The sequence below is a fragment of the Gymnoscopelus microlampas genome, assembly GCF_963454915.1.
Source record: "Gymnoscopelus microlampas genome assembly, chromosome: 14".
NCBI lineage: Eukaryota > Metazoa > Chordata > Actinopteri > Myctophiformes > Myctophidae > Gymnoscopelus > Gymnoscopelus microlampas.
In genome coordinates this window covers 6,056,734-6,069,335 of record NC_139951.1, presented here as the reverse complement: position 1 = coordinate 6,069,335, position 12,602 = coordinate 6,056,734, and positions in this window count along the sequence as shown.

Here is a 12,602-nt window from a genome sequence, read left to right as displayed (position 1 = left end):
CTAATCTACTTAATCTGTTTGTTTTGTAACCATGTTATTACTAAAAGGTAAACAAATAGACTAACTTATGAAATGCATGGACTCCATCATTAGCACAAGTGAAGATGTACAATTTATTTGGCACAAGGGAATTTCACTTTATGGTATTTGAAGGCTCAAAAAGTAATGGGAGACCAGTGAAACATATCTCTTACTTTGAAACGTAAAATATAAACCGTTGTCATTGCTATCCTGCATGTCCTGCTGTCATTTACATGTGAAATAAGCACTATTAGTGTCCTGGTGTGTGTGAATGAGTCTCTCTCACCTTCATCTTCATCACAGCAAGTAAGGCGTTATTTAAAAGTAATTGACTAGACTAACTTTACTTCTAAAATGTGTGGACTACATAACCAACATCACTTTTTGGATGTTGGTGTTCTCACAACCAGCTCACATAAACACACTGTTGTTAAGTTCAGAACATGTATTTGACAGAAACACAAAGACTAAATCATAATGTAGAAGTAGGTGTAGTGTATTCTCAAGAGTTTTTGTCACCACACAAGGTTATATTTATTATGCTAGTATGCAACTAAATGTAGGCCTACCAGTGATTCTCTGATGGAAGGGAGTACATTGTTTATAATTCAATGTTATTCATTTTCACCTAATTTATGTTAGTTATGTTATTCTGGTTATCTGGGAACATTATAGCATTTGGAACATAATTCTATCATTCTATCCTAGTATAGTGTTTAACACTTTTTCAAGATACATTAAGATCATGTGATGTACAATCACACATAAACAGAGTTTGACAAAAAGTTGTTTCTTCACCAAAGCTGCTTCTACCTGGTTCTGTTGTTCTAAAGGAATTTGAAGCAATTTCATGTTCATTTCTCTATAGAAACCTTTCTATAGAGAAACGAATAAAAAGAGGACGTAGAAAGACTCACACATGAGGACATGGATAGAGAATACAAGTGTAGTTTCGGGTTGCGTTTATATTAACTGCAGTCATCGTATTGCACACACACACACATACACACACACACACACACACACACACACACACACACACACACACACACACACACACACACACACACACACACACACACACACACACACACACACCATTCAATGGTTTTGAATGGTCATTATAAACAAGATAAAGATAAGAAATATTTAAAAACTAATAGTATAGTATAATGTTTAGTGCACTAACTGGCGGCACTGCTAGACACCAACTTACTGTGATTATATCATTATTACATTGAACGTTCTTCTTACAAGAACAACGAAGAACATTATTCATACAAGAAAAAATAAGAAAAAATATAGCTGCAAGCAGCGATAATACGGGGCCAGTGAATAGAGAGAGAGAGAGAGACATGGAAACGGAATAGATTGAAGAGAGAGAGTGACATGGAAACAATAGATTGATGAGAGAGAGAGATGGAAACATAATGGTTTGATTGGACCTCTCAACCTACTGCCATTAACAGGATTCGAACTCTCAACCTTCAGACTAATAGGCTGCAACACTACCTATAGTGCTATAGCTTTGTCCAGGCTGATATTGTCTGTTGAAGATCATAAACTCTTGCCTTCTTTCATGAACCAAGCCCCTGTTTCACTAACACTAAGATCACTCGTTCACAAGCCATTTACCAATGAAGAAATTGTACATCTCCTCAGAACCAAAACTAATGAAAGTAGCCGATCTACAAGCTCACAAACCATGAAAAGTTGTGAGATTGTAGATCAGCTATTTTCAGAATGAAGTATGTCATACGTAAAAAACGTACTCTCAAATAAGCATTTCAGGTTATCTTTACCATTTGCACATGTATTCATTGATACAGTCATGTTGTTTGCAATTCAACTTAAATTAAGTCTACATCAAGTGAGGCTTGAACTGGCGACCTTGAGATTGTGAGGCATTCATTTAAGGGAGACGCCATTGGCCCAACAGACAAGTAACTGTGAAAAAGGAGATCACACAGATGATACAGTTTCACGCAAATAGCTGAAAAATCCTGGGTTTAAGTGTTTTTCAAACTCAAAATTGCGGACAATCTAGGGGCGGAGCTTAATGGTCAAATCGATACGTGTGTTCCTCATGAGTCAAGGCACATGTGTAAGCAAGTTTCACGACTTTCGGCCAAACGAGGCATGACTTATGCCTGTTTAAAGTCTGCATTTAAAAAAAATTGCTATAGCGCCCCCTTTTGGCCAATTGGAGTAAGATTGGTTTCAGTGATATTTGGAATGACCCTGTACATTTCTGCAAAGTTTCAAAGAAATGTGAGTCTGCATGTATGTTTTAGGCACAGATGAATAATTTTCATAAAACTGTAATAGTTAAAATCTATCTCCTCCTGGGATTTTTGAGCAATCTGCACGAAACGTTTACCACTTGAACTTTGGACCTCTGCCTACAAAAATTTCCAACGGATTTTCCATAAGTGAAAAAATGCAGAAGTTAGGAGCCAATGACTGTTTTTCATATAATTCAAAATGGTGGGAGATCTAAAGGTCAGAGGTCAAAAGTCAGACCACGAAAGTTGTCGGGCATGAAGAGACGCATGTGTGTATCGAAGTTTCATGGTTGTAGGTCAAACAGGGCATGAGTTGTACCTGTTCAAAGTTGGCACTTTCAATTGAGTGCTATAGCGCCACCCTTTGACGAATGAGTGTGAGAATTATTTCTTGGTAGTTTTTCATGAGCATCTACCATATGGCCGAGTTTCGTAAAAAGCGTATGCACGGTTAAGCCAGAACTGGTAGTCCTTGGGCCAGACGAGATATCGCTACCACTAAGTTGGCAAAACCTTACCTATACTAAATTGTTTTTTGGGCCAATATAAGTAAATAAAAATATGATAGACTTTCCATAGGAGCAGCTTTTTATATTTTTTGACATGTTGTTATTTTTCTCTATAGGCGGATTTTCATTCATAGCCAACAACATATTAAAAGTTATATAACACACTTTTTGGACATCACACTGCTCCTTTTTTTAAATAAATTAAACAAGCCTGTGTCTAATTAAAGTAGTTGATGAAGTGGGTGTGGCCTATTTGGTGGTGGAGCAGTTTTTTCAGGAATCAAAGCTGAAGTAGGCCTAGTAGAGGCCCTAGGAGGGGTCCACGCGCGACTGCTTATTTTTTTTTCTAGTTTTGATTTTTGGCATCTATAGGACCTCTAATATTGGGATTTTGATGATCCCAAGAAAAAAAGTGGTCCCAAGTGTGTTTTTTTCAATGTTTTATTAACCCTATGAGACCTGCGGGATGGCTGGCTGGAACGCCGGCGAGACTGTATTTCGGAGACTGTGGAACACTCAAATTTAGACGTAGCCCAAAGATAGAGATACCATTTGATTCCAGACAACCTCAGGTTTCCAATGGGACCAACCTTGTCATGCTACCTTGTCGGGAAGGGGGCTAAATACCTAATGATTCAAAGTTAAGACAACATTTTGGCGAGGGAAAAACGACCATCACCATTTTCCAAATGGTCCCTTGAGCTGTCACCTCAATATATGTGAATGAAAATGGGTCACATGGATACCTACAAGCCTCTCCTGTACAGACATGCCAAATGTATGCCTATCTCATGCAGTTCTGGGCAAGAACCATGCAGTGTTTTGCATGCAGTACAAATATGTAATTTCTGCCTAGACCACTTCTAGGAGAGGAGACTGCATCTATAGCTGTATGAGACCACTGTACTGTATCTAGAAACCACTGTACTGTATCTAGACCACCACACTGTATCTATTGCTACGTATATGAGACCACTTTAATGTATCTAGAGACCACTGTATTGTATATATACCACCGCACTGTATCTATTGCTATATGAGACCACTTTACTGTATCTAGAGACCACTGTATTGTACTGTATATATACCACTGTACTGCATCTATTGCTACATGAGACCACTGTACTGCATATATGAGACCACTGTATTGCATCTAGACCACTGTGCTGCATCTATATCCCACTGTACTGAATCTATAAACCACTGTGCTGCATCCAATCCCACTGTACTGAATCTATAAACTACTGTACTGCATGTATATACCATTGTACTGCATCTAGACCACATACATTGACCACTGTAGTGTATCTATAGACCACTATACTGCATCTCAACTCAACACAGCTTTAAACATGTATATATAAAGCACATTTAACATGACTATGTCGCCACAAAGGCTCGGTAGATGCAGTACAGTGATCTACAGATGCACTAGAGTGATCTACAGATGCAGTAGAGTGGTCTACAGATGCAGTATAGGGGTCTACAGATGCAGTATAGGGGTCTACAGATGCACTAGAGTGGTCTACAGATGCACTAGAGTGGTCTACAGATGCAGTAGAGGGGTCTACAGATGCACTACAGTGGTCTACAGATGCAGTAGAGTGGTCTACAGATGCAGTAGAGGGGTCTACAGATGCAGTATAGGGGTCTACAGATGCAGTATAGGGGTCTACAGATGCAGTAGAGGGGTCTACAGATGCACTAGAGGGGTCTACAGATGCACTAGAGGGGTCTACAGATGCAGTAGAGGGGTCTGCAGATGCACTAGAGTGATATACAGATGCAGTATACTGCCCTGCCAAGGTAAAGAGCAGTAACTACGTTTTTGGACACGCCGACTTATTTTTGTATCCCAAAGGTCAAATTAGCCTTTGTGATTTTGGGGGATAAACAATTACCTCAAGAACAGATGCACAATTAGTGTGATATCACTTATATGCCGATATCTCATTTGGTTGACCAGTTGAATCACTTTTAAACCCATTTTTCAGTGATTTTTGATTTCGTAGTTACTGCTCTTTACCTTGGCAGGGCAGTATAGGGGTCTACAGATGCAGTAGAGGGGTCTACAGATGCAGTAGAGGGGTCTACAGATGCAGTAGAGGGGTCTACAGATGCACTAGAGTGGTCTACAGATGCAGTAGAGGGGTCTACAGATGCACTAGAGTGGTCTACAGATGCAGTAGAGGGGTCTACAGATGCAGTAGAGGGGTCTACAGATGCAGTATAGGTGTCCAGAGATGTCTACAGATCACGACAGTAGTCTACAGACATACTAGAGGGGTCTACAGACACACTAGAGGGGTCTACAGATCACGACAGGGGTCTACAGATGCACTACATGGTCTACAGATGCACTACAGTGGTCTATCGATACAGTACAGCAGTCTATAGATGCAGTAGCTAGTCTATAGATGCAGTACAGTGGTCTTTAGATGCAGTACAATGGTCTATATATGCAGTACAGTGGTTTATAGATTCAGTACAGTGGGATATAGATGCAGCACAGTGGTCTAGATGCAATACAGTGGTCTCATATAGCTATAGATGCAGTACAGTGGTCTCATATAGCAATAGATGCAGTACAGTGGTATATATACACACAATACAGTGGTCTCTAGATACAGTAAAGTGGTCTCAGATAGCAATAGATACAGTGTGGTGGTCTAGATACAGTACAGTGGTTTCTAGATACAGTACAGTGGTCTCATACAGCTATAGATGCAGTCTCCTCTCCTAGAAGTGGTCTCCTTTTTGCAATAGGCAGAAATTACATATTTGTACTGCATGCAAAACACTGCATGGTTCTTGCCCAGAACTGCATGACCATCTTGGATGGCATCTTGAAAATTATGCCTTTCTGCTAAGTATATTTTCCTGGATATTTGGGACGTTCTCAAGCATGCCTAAAGGTACCAGAATCAATTGAAAACCCTTTTGTATCAATGTTTAGGGAGGTTTAGTGGTACTCTTTCTTATATGCCTATTGACCTATCTATCTGTCTATTTCTCATAAAAAGTGCTTGTTTAAGATAAGGCTGAAAATGACCACCCCAGAATGAAATACTATGGGTAAATTATACATTTCCTGAATCCTTAGGGTCATGTCAGTATTCCAGTTGTTGTGTTTTGTGTCTCTGATGTTTCTTGATGCCACAGAACTAAAAGAAAATATATGGTTTAGGCGGAAATTGTGAGAAAAAAAAGGTTATTAAAGGTTTGAAGAGCTCCAGTGACCACTGTACTTATCATACATTGTCACCAAAGGGCTCGAATGAAAGCTCAAAGTGTCCCCTTAAAAATGATACCAAACATAAAATATAAAACATTGTAATATGCCCTGAACGTGAGCCAATACCAAGATATGCACATGTGTCTAAAATGCCATTTTTCAATGGGGGGTGGTAACTTTAGCAGCTGATAACCCCAATTTAGCTGGGCCTCAGGAAGGTCTATCATACAAAAATAATATCTTGGGATGTATAGGAATAAAAAAATCCCAACTAGAATTTGCCATCCCAGGTGGTAGCGATATGTGAGATTTTGGGGTTTGGCCCAAGGACTATGGCAAAAACAAGTATTTTTCAAATTGCTCAAAATTGCGGAAAATCTAAGGGCGGAGCTTAATGGTCAAATCGATACGTGTGTTCCTCATGAGTCAAGGCACATGTGTAAGCAAGTTTCACGACTTTCGGCCAAACGAGGCATGACTTATGCCTGTTTAAAGTCTGCCTTTTCAAAAAATTGCTATAGCGCCCCCTTTTGGCCAATTGGAGTAAGATTGGTTTCAGTGATATTTGGAATGACCCTGTACATTTCTGCAAAGTTTCAAAGAAATGTGAGTCTGCATGTATGTTTTAGGCACAGATGAATAATTTTCTTTAAACTGTAATAGTTAAAATCTATCTCCTCCTGGGATTTTTGAGCAATCTGCACGAAACGTTTAGCACTTGAACCTTGGACCACTGCCTACAAAAATTTCCAACGGATTTTCCATAAGTGAAAAAATGCAGAAGTTAGGAGCCAATGACTGTTTTTCATATAATTCAAAATGGTGGGAGATCTAAAGGTCAGAGGTCAAAAGTCAGAGGGTGAAAGTTGTTCAGCATGAGAAGACGCATATGTGTATCCAAGTTTCATGGCTGTAGGTCAAACAGGGCATGAGTTGTACCTGGTCAAAGTTGGCATTTTCAATTGAGTGCTATAGCGCCACCTTTGGACGAAAGATTGTGAGAATTATTTTTTGATCGTTTTTCATGACCATCTACCATATGGCCGAGTTTCGTAAAAAGCGACAGCGCGGTTCAGCCAGAACTGCGAAAAGTGGCAGAAGAAGAAGAAGAAGAAGTGACAGAATACTGCCAATAACAATACGTGTACAGAGCAGAGCTCTGTCCCCGTAATAACATCAAGAATGAATCAAGAAGGGTTTATTTGTCACTCACTTGGTACAATAAGTAAAATATTGATGGGACATGTTCAGGAAAGACAGTAATAGCAAAACAATGCAATATAACAACTAGGTGTAATGAAGTTAAACATACCATAATTTAAGGAAACAATAGCTAAGTTAAAAAAGCAGGTATGCTAAACCTATTTAAGACAGGTATGGTATCTATAGCAACAATCAGGAATCAGAAGGCAGGAATCAGAAGGCATACATAAAGCAATTTGTAGGCTACTAACTGGCTTCAACACCAGACACCTGTGCTTTTCTAATCATTACTTTGCACATTATATGCACTACAATGTGTGTTAACACATGATTAAATAGTGGTCTTCAAGAGACAAGAAGGTGGCCACACACACTGGTTGACAAAATGCCAATATTTTATTATAGGACGAGTACAGAAACCTGTTTTTTGCGTCGTATAATAACATAGTGTCTATTGGCTACCATTGTGTATGGCCACCTTCTTGTCTCTTGAAGACCACTATTTAGTTTATTATACCGTGTGCCACCACTACAAGGACTTTGGTGTAAGTAGTATACTTGTGCACAGTGTTAACACATTATTAACACACTAGTGTCCACATGACATGTCTATAAGGGCAATGCTAACATACATGTAATAGGTTCATAACAGCTCAGCATACTTAATAAACAACTGTTTAAAAGAACAACAATGGGTCAACATGTTGAATGTTTCTCATCATTTCTAATGAAGTGCTTGTCACAATGTTGGCAATACTTTGGTGTGTGCGTGCATGACATTTTAGAGTGCTTAATTGAGTAAAATTCCACATTGACCAAAATTAATTCAATCCTGTGTGCATTCTCTGGTGTCTATTGTTCACAGCCATAGGGTTTCTCTCCAGTGTGGATTATCTGATGTCGTTTAAGGTGAGCCATTTGAGAGAAGTGTTGTCCACACTGATCACATCCATAGGGTTTCTCTCCAGTGTGAATTCTACGGTGTCTTTTAAGGGTGGACATCCCAGAGAAGTGTTGTCCACACTGATCACATCCATAGGGTTTCTCTCCAGTGTAAACTCTCTGGTGTGTTTTAAGGGTGTACATCTCAGAGAAGTGCTGTCCACACTGTTCACAGCTATAGGCTTTCTCTCCAGTGTGAATTCTTTGGTGTGCGTTAAGGGTGGACATTTGAGAGAAGTGTTGTCCACACTGATCACATCCATAGGGTTTCTCTCCAGTGTGAATTCTTTTGTGTGTTTTAAGGGTGGACATCCCAGAGAAGTGTTGTCCACACTGATCACATCCATAGGGTTTCTCTCCAGTGTGAACTCTCTGGTGTGTTTTAAGGGTGGACAGTTGAGTGAAGTGTTTTCCACACTGGTCACATCCATAAGGTTTCTCTCCAGTGTGAACTCTCTGGTGTTTTTTAAGGGTGGACATATCAGAGAAGTGTTGTCCACACTGATCACATCCATAGGGTTTCTCTCCAGTGTGAATTCGCTGGTGTTTTTCAAGGGTGGACATCAAAGAGAAGTGTTGTCCACACTGATCACATCCAAAGGGTTGCTCTCCAGTGTGAATTCTCAGGTGTATTTTGAGGTGGGCCATTAGAGCGAAGTGTTGTCCACACTGATCACATCCATAGGGTTTCTCTCCAGTGTGAAATCTCTGATGTATTTTAAGTTTGGACATGTAACTGAAGTGTTGTCCACACTGATCACAGCAGTGTCGTTTTGGTTTAACCAAGCTTCTTTGTTCATTCGCTGGTGGTAGCACAAGGAAAGCAGACTGATGAGTCAACACTGGATTGCGGAAAGAAAGGAAATATAGTTTATACTGTAGGTGGGAATAGAGTAGATGTACAACTTAACCTACATTAAGGTGTTCCCTAGAAATTTGGAACCAGACAACCATGAAATGGAGGAAGAAATCATCTACAGCATAGCTATAGGTTAAATTAAAATGAAACACAAAGTATAAGATTGAGACAAGTACTGAGACTGCTTAGTTTTAAACTGCAAAGGTAAAGCAATATACAGTAAGTACAACAGAGCAGAGATGTTAATACTAGAAAGGAGGTAGAAAAAGTAACATACCATTTTCTTTGGGTCCATTCTGTTCAGCAGAACTGTCTCTGGTTGGGTTGAGAGAGTTCATCTTCCACTGAATTCTGGAGTCCACAGTCAGAAATGATTGATATCCTGGAGGAGTTGTGGATAAATTACAACTACAAACTCTTCTTATACTAGAGAGCCTGGGGCGGAGCCAGTAACTGCTTTGAATGATTGGACAAAGAGAACAATACAAGCATCTCTCCACCAATCACACCCCAACATACTTCTACCAGACGTGCATCATCCATGCAACCTTCTAGAAACGTTCTGTTACAAGAGAACCAAGAGCATCCATGTGTGGATGAATTGATTTGTAATCTTCATGTAATTCAAATATGTCTTCATTCCTATAAGATGAATATAAAATACATGAATATGACACCCTGTATTTATAAATGCATATAGTATGAAATGCATGTCAAGTAAACAGACAATCGGTATCTTCAAACTTCAACAATGTTGTATTAACTTAATAATGAATATATGAGCGAATATGAAATAATTTTCTCATCTGAGTCAGGTCTTAAGATGGGATGTACAATGTTCTGCTTATTAACCCTTGTGTCAAGATGAGAGGTCAAGGTGCAACAGCTGACAAATTGGATGTTTTATGATCAAGGTTCAAATTTGCATGTGTGTCAAAGTTTCATTGAACTATATCTAAGTTTTGCTCTAAACCCTGGTGGTGGTGAGCTGCTTTGTGAATGTAAAGTGATTCATTAAGTTACCATAAACACATTACATAAATAGTTCACCTCAAACTAAGTTCACATTTTTCAGTAACAGTCATCATTGCTAACCATTTCTCATGTCCTGCTTTCATTTACATTTACAATAAATGGATGATGTGTCTCTCATCTCAATCTTGCTATTCAAGCAGATCCATTAAGATAGATATGCCATTAAAGTTCCTATTTTACACGATTGCTCCAAATTCCTTCAGAACAATACAACCTGTTGTGGTGAAGGAATACTGCTTGCTATATTCTGTTCGTAGTCTTCATTGTAAATCACAGCATCTTCATTAATTTGGCAAAAATCTTGTGTTCTCTAGAATTACGAGGTCTTTATAAATATCTCCCTCACCCACTTCACACCTACACTGCAAAATTCCTTTTGTCCTGTGAATGATCGCTTAGCTGTCTTTAGAAAATGACCTATATCCATGCAAATGTGGTCATTGATTACAGTTAGATGTGTCACTATCTCACCAGGTGGCCCTGGTGTGTGAACAACTGACAGGAATAATTTGACCCCAAATCAAGGAAGGGGAGACATCTGAGAGCTTCGTGCTCAAACACAATAAACCGCACAGTAAGCTGCATCTTGACTTTAAATGTTTATTTCAAACAAGTCAAAAGCATCCTATTAGTCCATGTGAACGTGAGTCAAGTCAAAGCAGCAGCGAGTATGAATCCAAAAGAATAGACACTGTCAGAGTAAAAGCATATAGAAAACATGATTATCGTACAGGTAGTACAGTAGTACAGTCAAAGGTTAAGTGGAAAGGATATGTTATGTTACTGGCTGAAATAGTCATGAACACAAATTACTTGTTCACATCTGGACTTGTACACGTATAGCATCCTCTTTATATTTTTATATACTTTAGAAATGTGAGAGACAAACACCTGCAATGGCTCACTAGAGTGGAATTTTCAGTTAAAACTTTTCATACACATTTGAAGGACCATGACAAAGACTTTTAATGTGGTGTAAAACTGCATGTCATGAAACCTTTAACAGCTCAACTCGATTACAAGAAATAAAGGTAGAACACTATTATTTGTGAAACATATGTTTTCATCAATATATCTGATTTCTTAATCTCATCTCATATCAACTAGTAGTGTCCTAATTTATAACAGTACATATTTTTCCACAGAATGTATCCCCCCAACTGCCTGCACAAATAAAAAAGAAGTTGCTATGTGAATGCCTGAAGGTTTAATGCAATGATGTGCTGCCTTATGGACACGGTAGCCCCCCTTTAATTATCTTAAGCCTTTCCTACATTGGGTTACCCTGGGTTAACGACGTGACTGGAAGGACATGTAGATGTGCTGAACGTCAATGGAAAGCTTATACATTATGGAGCAATTTTGCTGCCATGAAATAGCTTGCGTTGTAAAGTACTTGTAATGTAAACAAATATATTTCTCACACCTCATTGCTGCAAACCCTCAACACACCAAATTACTATTCCCTCCCATTTCCAATGAAGTCATTTATATTGAGAGATGTGAGACATTCCGGTCCTTCTTTATAGCCTGTAGCATCAGAGACCACATCATGGTCTTTATTGTTTTATAAGTATTACTTTGAAAACTCTTGATACAAATAAGAAGAAAGTACTACAAAATAATAATGAATCGATAAGGTGAGGTTTATTTGTCACTCAGGTACAATAACTAAACATTTGGTGGGACAAGTTCCACAAAGACAATTTGCAATTTGACAAGTTGAAGTTGAAGTTATAAAAATAACATACATGTGCATGCAATTCATTGAGTATTACAACCAACGATGATAAAAAAATGAAGCTCTCGTCATACTGTTCACATCAGATTTATCTTTCATGTGTATGTGCTCATGATGTTTTAGGTGGCTTGACTGAGTAAATCTTTTCCACACTGACCACTGTGTGCAGCCATCTTCTTGTCTCTTGAAGAACACTATTTAGTTGCCTTGTGCCACCACTACAAGGTGTGAGTAGCATTCTCGTGCACAGTTTTAACACACCAATGTCAACACATCTATAACAGCAATGCTAATATACATGTAATATGTTCATGACAGCTCAGCAGACTTAATTCAAAAACGGCTTAAAAGAACAACAATGGGTCATCATGTTGCATTTTTCTGCTTCTAATGATCACTGTTCACAATATTTTTTCATTGACGTGCGTGCATGACATTTTAGGATGCTTAACCGAGTAAAAATAAATCCACATAAGGATTTCAATCATGTGTGAATTCTCTGGTGTCTTTTTAACGAAGATTGTGTCGTAAAGTTGCTCCCACACTGTTCGCAGCTATAGGGTTTCTCCCCAGTGTGAATTCTCTGGTGTGCTTTAAGGCTGGATATTTGAGAGAAGTGTTGTCCACACTGTTCACATCCATAGGGTTTCTCGCCAGTGTGAATTCTCTGGTGTGTTTTAAAGTTGAACAGCGTAGAAGAGTGTTGTCCACACTGTTCACTGCTATAGGGCTTCTCTCCAGTGTGAATTAGTTGGTGTCGTTTAAGGCTGGA